Source organism: Mesocricetus auratus, unplaced genomic scaffold, assembly GCF_017639785.1.
Source record: "Mesocricetus auratus isolate SY011 unplaced genomic scaffold, BCM_Maur_2.0 Super-Scaffold_100007, whole genome shotgun sequence".
In the NCBI taxonomy this organism is placed as follows: domain Eukaryota; kingdom Metazoa; phylum Chordata; class Mammalia; order Rodentia; family Cricetidae; genus Mesocricetus; species Mesocricetus auratus.
The window spans coordinates 54310792-54316502 of NW_024429191.1; positions in this window are offsets into that span (position 1 = coordinate 54310792).

Here is a 5711-nt window from a genome sequence, read left to right on the forward strand (position 1 = left end):
CTTGGTGGCAAGAACCTTTACCACTGTACCACATGGCCAGCTCTTAGTTGACAAGGTAAACTGAGCAATCCAGCACTGAGCCCCTCAGGCTTGAGTCTCTTTGGGGTGCCCTGGAATTCTGTTATCTTTCTCCTTTCTGTCTGGCCCCTCATTTCACACCTGCATTTGCCCACATAGTCCCATCAAGGAAGCCTCCCTCCCGTGTTTGAAGTCTTTATGCTGCTGGCTTAGACTCCGGATTGAGTCAACAACAAAAGCAGGCAAAGCTCTTTTTCTTATCCAGCAGCCAACTTCAAGGCCACTCCAGCCTCGGGAGATCAGCCAATTGCTGGGAAGTGAAGGAAATCAAAAGCCTCTAAGCAGTAAGAACTAGCTTCAGAGTGGAGCTTGGTGCAGATCTGGCTGGTGGCCTTGCTGCAAAGCAGAGCCGACCAGGAGGCCTGTTCACTGCTGATCCACCAGCAGAGGCCTGCGCCGCTGGGGGTGGCCCCTGGGCCTGGCTTCTTGATGCACTAATTTAGGAGCTTCCTGGGGCTCCAGTTCCCTGAGACTATTTAGGTGTGTGTGTGTGTGTGTGTGTGTGTGTGTGTGTGTGTGTGATACAAAGCGGTCCCCTTCCTTCTAAAGCACCTGAAAAAAAGAACCCTCAAAATTTACAAGATACATGTTAACTGGGAAAATGGTGTTCCTTGCACATCTTTGAAAACTTCCTATGAAGGCTCCAGGGTGTGACATCTTGGGCTCAATCCTAGAACAAAAAGAAAGAAGAGTTCCATGAAACTAGCTAAAAAGCCAGTGAGACGGCTCAGCAGGTAAAGGGAATGCTGCCAAACCTGACCTCAGTTTGATCCCCAGATCCATATGATGGGAGGAGAGAACTAGATCTTACAAGTTGTCCTCTGACTCCATGTGCATACCGTGGTATATGAACACACACACACACACACACAATCAACCAATCAATAATTGTTTTTGAAAAGGAATCATAAAACCAAACAAAATCCAAGAAGGTCAAGGAAATAATAAATTTCAGTTATTTGAAAGCCCTAGAGAATAGAGAGCACTCTTAGGTGCACAGTGGCTGGGGAGAGGTGGAGGTCAGGCAGAGTCCCCCAGAATGAGTAGTGTTTGACATGACTGGCAGCCCTTCCTTTGAGGCAGGTCTGGTGATCTGCGTGATCCAGGGTCCTGCCCCCATCCTGTTCCTGCTGTAGTGCCCATCACCCTCTGCTGTGGCCCCACCAGGTCCCAGCAGTTGTCCTGTGCCCTTCTGCCTATGGGAGCAGCCCAGACAGAGGGATGGATGGGCGGCCTAACAACTGCCATTCCCACATGCCACCCTGAGTCTACGCCATGGGTTACTTCCCATGGCCCCACTGTTGTTATTTCCGGAAATGTGAGCTCTGAGAGGTTAAGTTACTTGTCTAAGGTTGAGTCAGTGCCAGAGCTGGGAAAGTAGACACGTGCAAGCTGCCCTGACTGGGACCTCAGCTTCCTGTCCCTCAGCCCCAGTCTCATCACTTAGCTGGGAGCTTGGAACCTCTTGGGGGAGCATTTCTACCTGGGGCCAGCTGTGCACTCGGCCTGGCCTCATCTCACGCTATCATTCAGACCTGGAGACCGCAATACCAGTGCTAGACGGAAAGCTTATACTTCTCTTTTTCTAGGTTTGGACTCTGATTCCTCCAATTTCTACTATGGTCAGTGTTTGCTGAGTCAAACAGGGTATAAGGAAAATTACTCTCCCCCTGGACTAATTTATCATCCTGTTATTTCCATTAGCTGACACTGTTGGAGCCCATTCCATCCCAAGCTGTTTGAATTCTTAGCTTGGAAATCCCCAGGCCTGGCAGTACCATTTCCTGCCATAGGGAAATGGGAGATGCTGCCTGCAGGTGCGTGGAGGGGGAGGGGACGTAGGCGACATAGGAGATGGAGCTGAGGACAGAGACCAGTGGGCATGTCTACTTTTGCTTCTTTTTAATGCAGAGGCAGGTGTACTGTGGCGGTCTACAGGCCTCTCTCTCGTGACTGCTGGAGGCAGGGGTGGTAGAGGGCTGCTGGGATCTACAGCTGGGTGTGGAGGAGATTGTGTCCAAGGAAGGCAAAGCCATTGACAAGATTGGAGAGGGGGTTCACGAAGGCTGGATGGCTCTAGAGCGGACTGAGCAAAGCCATGGAGGCTGGCTTCAGTCTTTGATACGTTTAAGATCTTTAGGAGATGGTGAGCATGAGTGTTACAGTTTGGCTCTTCAGTGTTCTCCCCAAGGCTCATGTGTTGAAGCCTTGGTACCTGAGTAATGGCACTCCTGAGAGCAGGTTAGGTTATTGGAGTTGTGTCCTTGAAGGGATGCTGGAACCCTGGCACCTCCTGTCTCTTCATTTCCCAGTCATGACCTGAGCAGCTTTGCACCCCTCCCCATGTGGTGGGTGTTCTTGGTTGCCAACTTGACTAAATCTGGAATCAATTAAAACCCAATGGCTGGGCACTCTTCTGAGGGACTTCTTCCTTTTCATTTTTTGAGACAAGGTTTCCCTGTCTTGGCTTCTCAAGTTTTTTTTATAGCTTTGGCTATCCTGGAAGTCTGTAGACCAGGCTGGCCTCGAAACTCACAGAGATCTGCCTGTGCTTCCTGGGTGCTGGGATTAAAGGTGTGCACCACCACGCCCAGCAAGGGACATTTTGTTAGCTAAATCATTTGAAGTGGAAAGACCCACTCCCAGTCTGGATCTTTTGAAGAGGGAAGATTCACCTGTGATCTGGGCCACACCTCCTGCTGGCAGCCTATCTAAAGGACATGGAAGAAGGAAACTTGCTCTCTCTGCCTGCTTGCTCTCCCTTGCAAGTCCATTCCTTCACTGGCATCAGAGCTTATTTCTTTGGGGTTCTAGCAAATACTAAAGACCAGCAGAGACCTCCATCCTTGTGAACTAAACAACTACTGAATGCTTGGGCCTTCCATTGGTAAACTTCCATTGTTGTCTTAGATGGACCACAGCCTGTAAACCTTTCTAATAAATTCCTTTTATATATATTTTATATATATTCATTCTATAAGTTCTGTTCTTCTAGAAAATCCTGATTATGGTGTTGAGCCTGACCATGGGCTAGAATGACAGGGCCAAGTCACCATTGCCTGAAATCTCTGAAACTGTAAGCCAAAATAACCTTTTCCTCTGTGTGTGTGTGTGTGTGTGTGTGTGTGTGTGTGCACGCTTGCATGTGTGTGTGCTTGTGAAATGCAGATAACAACTGGGCAGTCAATCCTCATGGACTGTCCACTAAAAACATTGTTTTAGTTATATGGGTTCTGGGAATGGAACTTGGGTCCTCATGCCTGCAAGCCATCTCCCCATCTCTACCTTTTTTCTTTTGAGTTTATCTCAGGTGTTTTATCACAGTGGTTCTCGGGGCTCAGATCCTCTTTCTTCTGTTGACTGTTCTGTGCAAGTTGCCTAACCCCACCCCCAACCTTAGTTTCCTCCTGTGTAAAGCAGGGCAGGAGGGGTAAGGTCCACCCACCTCCCAGCGCCATGGGAGTGAGCTGAGGCTTGGCCTGGCCTCTCAGATGTGTGGCACAGGCTCTCCTTAGTTCGCCTTGGAGTTTTCTTAGCATTAGCATGGAAAATCCAGCATCTGCAAAAACTCCCAAGTTCTAGGAGCAGGGAGCTGGCAGGTCACTGGCTGTGGTCTCCAGTCTCCTCATTTCTTGTAAATGTGTACCAAAGTTGACATTGGTAATCCTCCCAGATTTTGTTAAGGTTTCCTCAGACTGCTGGAGCTCTTTACATCACCTCTGGCTCTGAGGTCAACTTTGGCTGAATGAATTGTGTTAGGGTGCACACAGGTGCAGTGGACTCTGTGTTAGGGTGCACACAGGTGCAGTGAACTCTGTTGGGTGCACACAGGTGCAGTGGACTCTGTGTTAGGGTGCACACAGGTGCAGTGGACTCTGTGTTAGGGTGCACACAGGTGCAGTGGACTCTGTGTTAGGGTGCACACAGGGGCAGTGGACTCTGTGTTAGGGTGCACACAGGTGCAGTGGACTCTGTTGGGTGCACACAGGTGCAGTGGACTCTGTGTTAGGGTGCACACAGGTGCAGGGAACTCTGTTGGGTGCACACAGGTGCAGTGGACTCTGTGTTAGGGTGCACACAGGTGCAGTGGACTCTGTGTTAGGGTGCACACAGGGGCAGTGGACTCTGTGTTAGGGTGCACACAGGTGCAGTGGACTCTGTGTTAGGGTGCACACAGGTGCAGTGGACTCTGTGTTAGGGTGCACACAGGTGCAGGGAACTCTGTGAGGGTGCACACAGGTGCAGTGGACTCTGTGTTAGGGTGCACACAGGTGCAGTGGACTCTGTGTTAGGGTGCACACAGGTGCAGTGGACTCTGTGTTAGGGTGCACACAGGTGCAGTGGACTCTGTGTTAGGGTGCACACAGGTGCAGTGGACTCTGTGTTAGGGTGCACACAGGTGCAGTGGACTCTGTGTTAGGGTGCACACAGGTGCAGTGGACTCTGTGTTAGGGTGCACACAGGTGCAGTGGACTCTGTGTTAGGGTGCACACAGGTGCAGTGGACTCTGTGTTAGGGTGCACACAGGTGCAGGGAACTCTGTGAGGGTGCACACAGGTGCAGTGGACTCTGTGTTAGGGTGCACACAGGTGCAGTGGACTCTGTGTTAGGGTGCACACAGGTGCAGTGGACTCTGTGTTAGGGTGCACACAGGTGCAGTGGACTCTGTGTTAGGGTGCACACAGGTGCAGTGGACTCTGTGTTAGGGTGCACACAGGTGCAGTGGACTCTGTGTTAGGGTGCACACAGGTGCAGGGAACTCTGTGAGGGTGCACACAGGTGAAGATATGTTTCTGAACTCCAGAACCACAAAGCATTGCTAGTGTAGATGCATGGGGGACAGTACTGTGAGGTGAAGAGAGGCTATCATGTGCCCACAACACATTTACCTTTCAGCCTCTCAGTGGGGTTTCATTTGTGGACGCCCTCTCCATCCATTTCTCTGCTTTTCCTTAAAGGCTGTTCATTCTGTGTCTTTCATGGACATGTTGTAAGTGCTCTCAGGTTCATCTACATTAAGCCTTTCAAAGTGTTTTCCTAGGGGCTGGTGTGGGGGGCCTCAGGGGTTAGGAACAGTTACTGCTCTTCTAGAGGACCAGAATTCTGTTCCTAGCACCCATATCAGGGGGCTCACAACAGCCTGTAACTTCAGGTCCAGGGTACCCCACACCTTCCAACCTCCTTGGATGCCCACGCACTCACAGCATGTACACAGAGACATACTGACACACACAAATACAAATAAAAATAAAAAAAAAACAAAGTATTTTACTAGAGCTAGGCATGCAATTGAGTGCCTGCAACCCCAGCTGCCTGGCTGGAGGTCGGGGAGGCTGGACAGTGTAGTGTTGTATAGTTGTGAGGCTGGACAGTGTAGTGTTGTGTAGTTGTGAGGCTGGGCAGTGTAGTGTTGTGTAGTTGTGAGGCTGGACAGTGTAGTGTTGTGTAGTTGTGAGGCTGGACAGTGTAGTGTTGTGTAGTTGTGAGGCTGGACAGTGTACTGTTGTGTAGTTGTGAGGCTGGACAGTGTACTGTTGTGTAGTTGTGAGGACCCACATTAAATCTCAACACCCACGTACCGATCCAGGCTCTCCTCACACTCCTGTGACTCAGCTCAGGGCAGGGTGGAGACT